Source organism: Mizuhopecten yessoensis, unplaced genomic scaffold (assembly GCF_002113885.1).
Source record: "Mizuhopecten yessoensis strain PY_sf001 unplaced genomic scaffold, ASM211388v2 scaffold2119, whole genome shotgun sequence".
NCBI classification, from domain to species: Eukaryota; Metazoa; Mollusca; class Bivalvia; order Pectinida; family Pectinidae; genus Mizuhopecten; species Mizuhopecten yessoensis.
The window spans coordinates 8,051-20,440 of NW_018404387.1; positions in this window are offsets into that span (position 1 = coordinate 8,051).

The following is a 12,390-nucleotide window of genomic DNA, read 5'->3' on the forward strand; positions in this document are numbered from 1 at the left end:
AACAAAATTATTACAGAAAACCCTCGATTTTTAAATTAATACAACTACTTAGTGTGAATAATGTTAGAGAGCTATCACATTTAGGAAAATGTTTATATTTAGCATTTAAGGGGCGTTAATTTACGCTGTATGTATTGTGGTGTTTCATAACTGTAATTGTAAATTAAGTATTGTTATATTCACATTATTGAGCGGTGTTTTATGTATACTGTGATGTCACTCTCCTGTCTATTGTAATTATGTTTAGAGAATGTTGTATGTATATATGTATGTACCTATAAACCTGAGGGCTTTTGTCTAATAAAGAACTTGAACACTGTATTGATTGCGGAGACACCAGAAGCATTGCAGAAACTTTTAGATTCATTATATGTATATAACCTAGAATGGAAGTTAAAACTCAATATCTCCAAAACCAAGATTGTTATCTTTCGAAATGGGGGGAACATAAGAGATGCTGAAAAATGGACCTACCACAACCAGGAAGTCGATATAGTTAATGAATTTAATTATTTAGGAATGTTGATGAATTTTAACGGAAAGTTCAATGTTATTCAGAAACATTTTGCTAACCAGGGAAGAAAAGCTTTATTTGCAATTAATAGTAAATTGAAGAAAAATAATTTCAATATTAGTACAAAGTGTTCAGTGTTTGTTGACATATGTATCAAACACTGAACACTTTGTACTAATATTGAAATTATTTTTCTTCAATCGCTCTTCTAAACATGTGGCCAATATACAATTTTTGGATTCTTTTAATTTTAACCAGTATAATATAACTTTTAACTTTCTATTTATGTAACGTGACTATCTACCAAGCTCGTAATATACAAAATCAGTACCTGTACTTTTTTGACACCAAGCAAACGTTTACAAAACCCAGAATGGAGATTTTCTATCTCTGGTGCTTTATGAAAGCCGCATATCTTGCTTCCATACTCGAGTTTAATAATGAATGTTGATTGGATAAACAATATTAAATAAGAACTAGATCAACTTGGTGTATCTTACTTTTGGACTAGTGATACTATAAATGGTAATATGTACAAAGTAGTAGAACAACGATTTAAAGATTGTTACACCCAGGAAATGAGAGCAAGAATTATAAATGCTGCCAGAGGTGACCTATACAAACATCTAATGATCATTTTTGCGTGCAATATTATTTACTGAATAATTGATTATATATATAAACAAGAGGCCCAATGGGCCTGAATCGCTCACCTGGTATTAATCTCACACTTGTAATCTTAAAAGTGGACTAATATATAGCTACAGGCAAAATATCTGTGTTCAATCCATTAGAATCTATTAAATGATTTAAACATATGACACCTGCGACCTGGAAAGTCAAACAAGGACATTAAGTTGAACAGAGTGTATAGCCTTCTGTTCAAGCATGCTTCTGGCCAAATATCATTACCCTGGACCTTTTGACTATTCAGAACAAGTCATTTACAGATATAAACACATTTGATCATTATCCTATGCTTCTTGGGTATTCAGAAGAATTTGTTTTAAAGGTTTGAAACATATTTGACCCCTGTGACCTTGAAAATGGGTAAAAGTCATTTGTTTGAACAAACTTGGTAGCCCTTCATCCAAGCATGTTACTGGCAAAATATCATAACCCTAGGCCTCTTGGTAATTCAGAAGAAGTCGGTCGCCAGTTACATGCTGAGATGAAGTGCTACCATGTTTGTTCAAACAAATGACCTTCACCCATTTTCAAGGTCACAGGGGTCAAATATGTTAAAAACTTTTAACAACTTCTTCTCAATAACCAAAATACCGATGGTGATGATATTTAGTCAGTAGCATTCTAGGATCAAGGGCTACCAAGTTTGTTTAATTGTATGACCTTGAATCATATTCAAGATTACAAGGAGCAAATATGTTCAAAATATTTAAACAACTTGCTCTGAATAACCAAAAGGCTCAGGATGTTGATATTTAGTCAGTAGCATGCTGGGATCAAGGACTACTATGTCTGTTAAAGTGAATGACTTTGACTTATATTCAAGGTCACAGGGTCAAATTTGTAAAATCTTTAAACGACCTCTTCTGAATAACCATGGTCTGAGGATGTTGATACTTTGCAAGTTGCATCCTGAGATGAAAGGCTATAAAATTTGTTCAACATAGTGACTGTGTTCGACTTTCAATCACAGTGGTGAAATGTTTTAAAAAAAATTTAACAGGTTCTTTTGAATGAATTTTAATCATAAATACTGATATTTTGCCTGTAGCTTTATTTTAGATCACCTTTAAGGTTACAAGTGTGAGATTTATACCAGGTGAGCGATGCAGGCCCATTGGGCCTCTTGTATTAACAATATGATTGTGATATTTTTTCAATTCTAGAAAACGTTATAAGCGATTATTCTGAATCCAGAAATGTAATGGTCATAGGTGATTTAAACAGTCGTACCCGTAATACAGATGATTTCATTTCATTCGACAATTTATATGGCGGTATACAGTCACATATTGAATCCATTTTTAATTACTTAAGTGATACTGATGAAGAGGTTTCTGCCGATCAGAACAAATCCTGATCCAGGAGTAAACGAATTTGGTACAAGATTATTAAACCTATGGAAATCCTCGGGTAAAGAATTTTAAATGGTAGAGACTTAGACAATCTATCTAGTGATTTTACTTTCTGTGGTGCAAATGGAATGAGTATTATTGATTATGTATAAATGCCATTTAGTATGTTTTCTGTTGTAAAAAAAATCATGGTTTGCGAATTTGTACATTAAAATACACTGTAATTTAGGTGATGATGGTGATGGTGATGATGATGGTCATGGTGATGATGATGGTGATGATGATGATGATGATATGATGATGATGATGATGATGATGATGATGATGATGATGATGGTGATGATTTTAATGATAGACCTGTGTATAAATGGAAGGAGGAGTACCAACATCAGTTTCTCGAATCTGTAAGAGTTAATTTAGACTTATTGAAGAAATCAGTTTAAATCAATGATGAAATAAATCAAGACTCTATTGATAGCTGCGTAAGTAATTTTACTGATGTTTTACTTGGGACTATGCAACCTTTTTTTCTAAGAAACCCGCCCAAAAATAACACTGATAAGCCCCCTGTTAAAGTTGACACCCATAACTTAAGCCCTGGTTCAACGATCGTGTTAGAGCTCTACGAAAACAATATTCAATTGCTTTGAAGAAATTCAACATTAACAAATGTTATTGTTCTTATCCGTAAGAAAAAATAGTACAAAATCCTGGAAAGTAAGTTTAAGAGGCAATATTTGAGCGCAGAAGGTGATATGTTGGAGTATATGAGAAAACATAACCCCGGGTCTTTTTTGGTAATCTTTTTTTCCAATTTTTGGAAATTTGGTAAGAAGAAAGCTAAAACACCAATGTGTAATGATAATCAATTGTACAATCATTTCAAAAACCTGTCTTCTGTACAACAAGATAGTGATCCAGTCCATCATGACGACTTTAGTCTTACTGATAATGACACTGTTTTTGAGGAATTAGATGCTCCTATTACGTTACAAGAAGTAAAAAATGCTATTCTGAAATTGAAATGTGGTAAATCACATGGACCTGATGGTTTGTTAAATAAATGTTTAAAAGCTGGCGAGGGATTTATTCTAACTTTATCTACGTTGTTTAATTATATACTAGAATCTGGTTATTTTCCTTCTAATTGGTCGTCAGCCATAATTATTCCTGTCCATAAGAAAGGTGTTTTAAATGACCCTAATAACTTTAGAGGTATTTGTTTAATTAGCTGTCTTTGTAAACTTTTTACCTCTGTGCTAAATAAACGTATTTTAGATGTGTGTACAAAATATGACCTTATTACTGATGCACAATTCGGATTTCGTCCAGAACTTAGTACGATTGATGCAATTTTCGCATTACATTCTATTATAACGGAAACTTTATCTTCGAAGAAACGTTTGTACTGTTGCTTTGTGGACTTTCGCAAAGCGTTTGATTTTGTCGACAGGTTAAGCTTATGGCGCAAGTTGACTAGGCTTGGTATTCGAGGGAAAATGTTGTCTGTTATTAAGTCGTTTTATAAATCAGTCAAATCCTGTGTTTCAATTAATGGGAAATGCTCTAACTTTTTTGAAAACAATGTCGGTTTATTGCAAGGGGAAATTTTGTCACCATTACTGTTTTCACTTTTTATCAATGATTTTGAAATGTCCTTTATTGAAAACGGTGCAACATATTACGACTTCGGTGAGTTAAGTTAGCTATCCAAGGACGAATAGCTATGTTTGCATTATTTTCAAAGTGTTCATTAAAGGGGCTGGTCGGGGAAAAAATGTCATATTTGCTAAAATGGCATACACATGTTTAAAATACCTTCTTATGAAATATACCGATTCAAATTTTGCTGAAATTCACTCCCTAAGAATAAAAATTATAATTATTTTAAAGAAATCCTAAATCGTCACCTGACAGTCTAAAACTCTCAATTGACCCAGATCAGTGATGTAATTTTACCGCACGCGCGTCATCAACAAGGCCAAATGTAAACATCGTGGCGAAAGAAAAAGATGCATGCAAAAGTCATGACAGGCACGAGGTATCAATACCGTTTTATACAACAACAACATATAGGTAGGAATACTACACTTGCATCATACATGACCTTTGAAAACAATTATTAACGTATAGTATTGCTGTCTTGTCCGCTAGTTGAGTCCGACATGGCACATGACGGCGTGCTATTGTTGTTATCTTCACTGTCTCACTTTCGAAACAACCACGTGACATATATAAATAGATCTGCGCTAAATTTACGTGGGGCTTCCCGAGATTTCAGTGGTCAAAACTGGACATTGCAAGCAGAACTCGACCATCATATTGCCGTGGTATAACTTTTGGAAGACCAGAGAACGCATTTGGACCCATTTATTTTGTATTTTTTCCCCGACCAGCCCCTTTAAACTTAAATGTAAAAACTATGCTACACCTTTTCGATACATATGTAAGCAGTATCCTTTTTTATGCAAGTGAAATTTGGTGTATGCACAAAGCTCCAGAGATTGAACGTGTACATTTACATTGAAATCGGCCAATAATAATATGGTATATCTTGAATTAGGACGATTGGTAAGATCTTAAAATCTTAAAATTGTATCATATCCACTTCCTATAGATTTTTATTACAATGTTGTAGTAAAAATGATTTCAACTGGGCTAAAGCAGTAAGAGATGAATTAAATAATCTACGTCTTAGTGATGTTTGGTTAAATCCATGTATTTCTCAGCAAAATGTGTTATTGATAAAACAAAGAATTTTAAAAATATCATAGATTTTGGAGAATCATTACAATTTTACCTCACAAAATATATACCAATGAAATATCGCATTTGTTTAACTCGAATCCGTACATCTACACATTCTTTGGCTGTAGAAGTTGGAAGGTATAATAATATACCTAGAGAACGTAGATATTGTAAACAGTGTAACTCCCCCTCTGAAGTAGGGGCCAAATTTCATTTTTTATTGGTCTGTTCTAAATTCCAAAATCTCAGATCACGTTTTATCAAAGGATATTATTGGAAAAAAACAATCTTGTTTAAAGTCGTTCAGTTATTGAGTGTCCATAATATTAAAGAATTGTATACTAGGAAAATTCATCTATGAGGCACACAAATTAAGGGTATTTTAATAGAATATGATTGTTCTCATTCTCTGTACATTGTCCATGATTTGTGTATAATATGTATTGTATACTGATGGGCCAATGGCCTAAAGTTCGAAAAAAACATGAACTTGAATAAACTTGAATTGATACTGTATGACCGCTATGAAAACACCACTGGGCGTTAAGAATTTGTAATTTGAATTCGTTTTTGTCTATAGCTCCCCTTCACCTGGATGTGCGGTCCAGGTGGGGAAAAGTACGGTCCAGGTACATGTACAAAGTGGCTATGTATACATGTATATGGGACCGTGTTTATATGTGTTATAATTTTACCTGTGTCGATTTTGATCGTTTAAAAAACACCGAAAATACCATTTATAAATTTAAAAAAAATATAGATAGAAAGATCGGCTGATATATGTAGCTAAAATATAAAATTATACTTTATAATCAAGTTAATATGTTTAAACACGAAACCGTATATATTGTTTAGCCATTTCTCAAATTACACCAACCACGATTGTCATCGCACAACGTCCGTCCATCGTCCGCACAAATGTGCGCAAGCAATAATCGTCCAGATTTTATCGTTCGCACATCATGCACATCGTGAACGTTGTGCGATCCCACAACTGTAGTTCCCTAACCCTAACCCTAACCCTAACTCCTAAAATCAACATTACTTAACCCTACTTCACCCTAGTTGACCCTGGTTAACCGTTCTTAACCGTACTTAACGGTACTGTAAACGTACTCGAAATGTAGTCTAGTGGAAACGGATATACCAGGAGGACAAGAAAGAACAGGAGAATGACATATTAAGGCACGGGATGTGACGAACAATTGATCAGCAATAGTGTATGGAATGTGAACAGTCTATCACAACGACTGTCTGCGTAGGGAAAAAACACCCACATGATTATGATTATCATAGAGTATATTTTATGTTAGCATTATAATGCAGCTTGTTTGTTTAGATCTTACTTATATGCATGAAAATCAATCATAAAGCGTATTAACGATGACGCAACAGAAAAAAAATTCTTGACCACAATACACTGATTTTATGAATGTAACGTATTTTGTACATATTTTGTACCATATTTTTACACTGCATTTCCCCAACTCTCTTCTAACTTCCCCTGTAATTTATTCACTTCACTATCCCTAAGCTATAGTTGATAATGTTGGTTACGATGAAAGGTAACAGATTTATATAAGTGTATTAACACTTGTTTCTGTCTCCAATTGATTTATGTATAATCATATTTGTATTATGTATTACATATTTTAAGTGAATAAAACAAAGTTTAAACTAAATGTAGTCCGACCCTTGTAGTTGTCCCATTTTGACCCTACTTAACTGTAATGTTAACTGTAGTGCCATGCTACTACGGTCAACTACAGTAAACACTACGGTCAAGTAGGGTCAACTAGGGTCAACTTCGTTCAAATTACAATCAAAGTAGTGTTTAGGCATCTAAACTCACCTTGGAGATGTGTTGAACATTTTTGGACTAACCATGGCCAAATCATGGGTTTATTGAAGTTCAAACTACGTTTATAACTACGTTTAATACGTTTAACTAAGGTCGCCTACGGTCTACTACAGTCAACTACGGTCATCACCCACTACGGTCAACTACGGTCTACTACAGTCAACTACGGTCATTACCCACTACGGTCTAATACGGTCTACTACAGTCAACTACGGTCATTACCCACTGCGGTCAACTACGGTCTACTAGTCAACTACGGTCATTACCCACTACGGTCAACTACGGGCTACTACAGTCAACTACGGTCATTACCCACTACGGTCTAATACGGTCTACTACAGTCAACTACGGTCATTACCCACTACGGTCAACTACGGTCTACTAGTCAACTACGGTCATTACCCACTACGGTCAACTACGGTCATCATCCACTAAGGTCAACTACGTGCGTGACTGTAAAATGTGACCGCGGCTTTACGACCGAATGACTGATTGGAGGACATAGTAAATATATCAGTGATATTTTTAGTTACATCATTAGTTTCTGCATTAGTTATTTGATCGGTTTCACTAGTTTCTTTAACATATTCGTTCAGCGTAGCAAGTTTATGTTCAAGTTCATTTGCAATAATATTAGTAAACGAATTTCTTAATTGATCATTCTGTTTCACATAACCACCGTTTTTATCGATTGTATAAGGATTTTCGAATAAAGTACATGTATGTATGTGTTCTGACGCCCCTTCGAATTTAAATTCAATACAACTATAAACATTGGATAATAGTGGATTAAAATCAACGACCTCAAACGTATTACTACTTGGACAAAATCGGCGGTTAGTATCAAATAATCAATACGAAACGTGTCATTACATGTATTTTTCCCATTAAAACTGATCACAACCAGTTCCACAATTTGCTATATATATAAATTGTTTTTCTTACAAAAGTCTAGTAGTATATTGCCAAAATTGTTAGTTTTGGCCTTGCATTCACTATAACGTTGTAGTGGAATATGATATATTTTTAGTTTTTCAAAATCAGATATCATTGGGCAACACCATTGAAAACATAGGTTCAACTTTTTGAAGAGAAATTTTACATATGAAATGGAAGAAAATCTTCAAATATATTTTGGAGTGAGATTAATTATGGACACAGAAAAAGGGTGTTGCCTGGGCCACTAGGGCATCACACCTTCATCCGCCACTAAACACTTGTATTACAAAAAAAAAACAACTAAACAACAATTTGAAACAGACGATCAACGCTTCCTTAATCTCTGGTTTTATGTTGCCTGCTGTTTTTAAAGGCAATCAAAATGCGTGCCCATTGACAATAAATATAATAAAAAATAAATATTACTTACAAAATAAATACTACGAATGGCTTCAATCTAAATGTGCATGGTCATATCTTCATTCCAACTTGCTATCCTGGGGTATCATACAGGTAATGTTTTATATATTTTTAAATCAACTTCCTAGTACATGTATTACACACATGTGCGTCTGCCTTTCGATGTAAGGCAGTGATCGATTTTACCAAGAAATTCTAGATAACCCCTTCAAGGTGCCTAACAAATATATCCATATAGATTATATAAGTGAGACGTTCATAAACATATAATACATATAATACATATACATATACATAGACGTTCATATACATAAAATACATATACATAGACGTTCATATACATATATTTACATTTGCATGGCATTGTCACTATATAGCCTCTTTGAAAACTGTGTCGTTGATGCGACTTTAATTACCATGCATCACGAGACACAATTCTTAGCGTATTAATACAACACTGACCGGAACTACAATATCCAATAAGAATAAACACGACGGCTGCTGAAATATCGCTGGGCATTGTGAGATTTGACAATGTCATTCTAAATTTATGTGTAAAATAAAAAATAAAATAAAAAACACTTTTATTACAACGAAAACAAGACCAAGGTCTGCGATATCGTACAAAATTCACATCGGTTGAAATCACCAATGCCGGCAATGGATTTTTTTTTAACGCTCATGCAACTTATCAGAAATATCGTATGTTACACTGCACTGGTCAACAGGGGTTCGTTACAAATGTCTGAAATACACATATTCTATAGACCTACTGACACATATGTTGCAGACCTACTGATATGAGTCACAGCACACATAAACATTTCAGACATTTGTAACGAACCCCTGTTGACCAGTGCAGTGTAACATACGATATTTCTGATAAGTTGCATGAGCGTTAAAAAAAAATCCATTGCCGGCATTGGTGATTTCAACCGATGTGAATTTTGTACGATATCGCAGACCTTGGTCTTGTTTTCGTTGTAATAAAAGAGTTTTTTATTTTATTTTTTATTTTACACATAAATTTAGAATGACATTGTCAAATCTCACAATGCCCAGCGATATTTCAGCAGCCGTCGTGGTTATTCATATTGGATATTGTAGTTCCGGCCAGGGTTGTATTAATACGCTAAGAATTGTGTCTCGTGATGCATGGGAATTAAAGTCCCATCAACGACACAGTTTTCAAATAGGCTATATAGTGACAATGCCATGAAAATGTAAATATATGTATATGAACGTCTATGTATATGTATATTATGTATATGAACGTCTCTGTATATGTATTTTATGTATAGATGTATATGTATTATATGTAAATGAACGTTTATGTATATGTATTATTTAAGCATTGAACTGTTTTTGTATGGTATTTATTATCTATTTGAATGACACAGCTTTTCAAGCAAACAAATCATAATGCGCGCTAGCGCATTATGTGGTTTGCTTGCCAACCTGTGTCATTCAAATAGATCATAAATACCATACAAAAACAGTTCAATGCTTAAATAATACATATACATAGACGTTCATTTACATATAATACATATACATATATACATATAATACATATACATCTATACATATAATACATATACATAAATTATAATACATATATACTAGCGGAAAAAAGAAACTGTGCATGCCTAAAATGTGTTATAAAAATAAATGTGTATGATGTAGAACAACAAGGTTTTCAGGGACAATTTATTTGTTATTTATTAACAGTTGCATTCCATTTTCCACGTTATGGAATCAACAAGTTCCGCTCAGGAGTGACGTAAACACAGCAGGGGTTAATACTGAGTTCACAAAGTTAATACTTCGTATGTCCACCGATTGCCTGAATGCAAGCCTGGCAACGTCGACGCATAGAGCCTATCAGACGGTTCAAGAATGCTTGTGGGATGGCATTCCAGATCTGTACCAACGCTGCAGCCAAATCAGCCAACGTCGCCGGTTGATTAGGTACAATGCCCGTAATCTGCGCTTCATTTCATCCCAGACGTGTCCAATGGGCGACAGATCGGGGGATACAGCAGGCCAGGGCAACACGTCACCGTTCTGCTGGGCCAGAAAGTCCATAGCGACACGAGCTGTGTGTGGCCTGGCTTTGTCCTGCTGTAGCGTAATGTGACGTTGCTGCCCTTGCACGAATGGAACGACGTGGGTCCGGAGGATCTCGTCACAGTAACGTAGCGCGTTCAAATTCCCGCTAACAACCACCAGAGGCGTTCTCCCGTTGGCTGTGATGCCGCCCCAAATCATAATGCTGCCTCCGCCGAAAGGACGTCGTTGTACCACACACGCGTCACGGAAACGTTCTCTTACGCGACGATACACTCTGGAACGGCCGTCACTACTATCCAGGTGGACTCGCGACTCGTCCGTAAACAAAATGCGTGCCCAATCCCGTCGAGTAAATCGCAGATGCCTTCTGCACCAGTCCAGACGTGCTACACTATGACGTGACAGAAGAACTGGGCGAATTGCAGGACGTCGCGAACGGATAGCTCGTTCACGCAATCGGTTCCGTACAGTTCTCGGGCTTATTGGTAGCAACCCAGGGATTGTCCGTACAGTCAAACTTGCCGTTTGGAAGCGATTTCTCAAATGGACAAGCCGAATATGGTTGTCCTGTTGACGTGACGTCCCACGTGGACGTCCCGCACGAGGTCGATCGCCGACGTGGCCAAACTGTTGATGTCGTCTCCACAAATCCCGGATTGTGTTTCGATGGACATGAAAACGTGTAGAGACAACGGCTTGGCCCATACCAGCTTGAAGCATACCAATAATCCGGAGGCGGTCATTTTCATTGAGCCTTGGCATAGCATTAATCACAAATTTTGTTTTTACTGTTCACTGGTCTCAACAGTGACCCAACAGTTGAAAAATAAACTTTCATTGTCGAATTGGATGGCTGGACGAGAAAAACGTGCTAACTGGTCAACGCCTATAGAGAGCAAACTGCACGGGAAAAACTATCAATGACACACGGATAGTGTGTATGTGTCATACTAGGTCATGCGTGTGAATTTTCATGTATATACAGTTGGTAATACATGTTCTATAACAATTCTCCGCATGCAGTTTCTTTTTTTCCGCTAGTATATATGAAAACATAAAATGTCTAACATTTATTTACTACGATTATTTGTGGTTAAGGTATATATTCCTTTACAACCGGCACATGACAACAACCTGTACGTATATGCATTTGTGTTGCTTCGCAACAGGAAGTAGAAACTACTTTTTTAGCTCACCGGGTCCGAGGGACCAATGTGAGCTTATGCCATACCATGGCGTCCGTCGTCCGTCCGTCAACAATTTTTTTTAAACGACTTCTTCTTCTTAACCACTGATTGGAATTTAACTAAATAAAACTGGAAGCATCCCTAGGTGGTGGGTGTGCAAATAGTGGTGCTGAGGGGCGGGGCCAAAAGAGGGCAATTTGGCTATATTGATAGTATGTTCTGTGTGTGTACTGTCGCATGTTTGTAGCGATATGTATTTTCTGTGTGTGTATTGTCAAATGTTTGTACAATATGTATGCTGTGTGTGTGTATTGTCAAATGTTTGTAGCGATATGTATGTTTTGTGTGTGTACTGTCACATGTTTGTAGCGATATGTATGTTCTGTGTGTGTACNTACTGTCACATGTTTGTAGCGATATGTATGTTTTGTGTGTGTACTGTCACATGTTTGTAGCGATATGTATGTTTTGTGTGTGTACTGTCACATGTTTGTAGCGATATGTATGTTTTGTGTGTGTACTGTCACATGTTTGTAGCGATATGTATATTTTGTGTGTGTAATGTCACATGTTTGTAGCGATATGGATGTTGTGTGTGTACTGTCA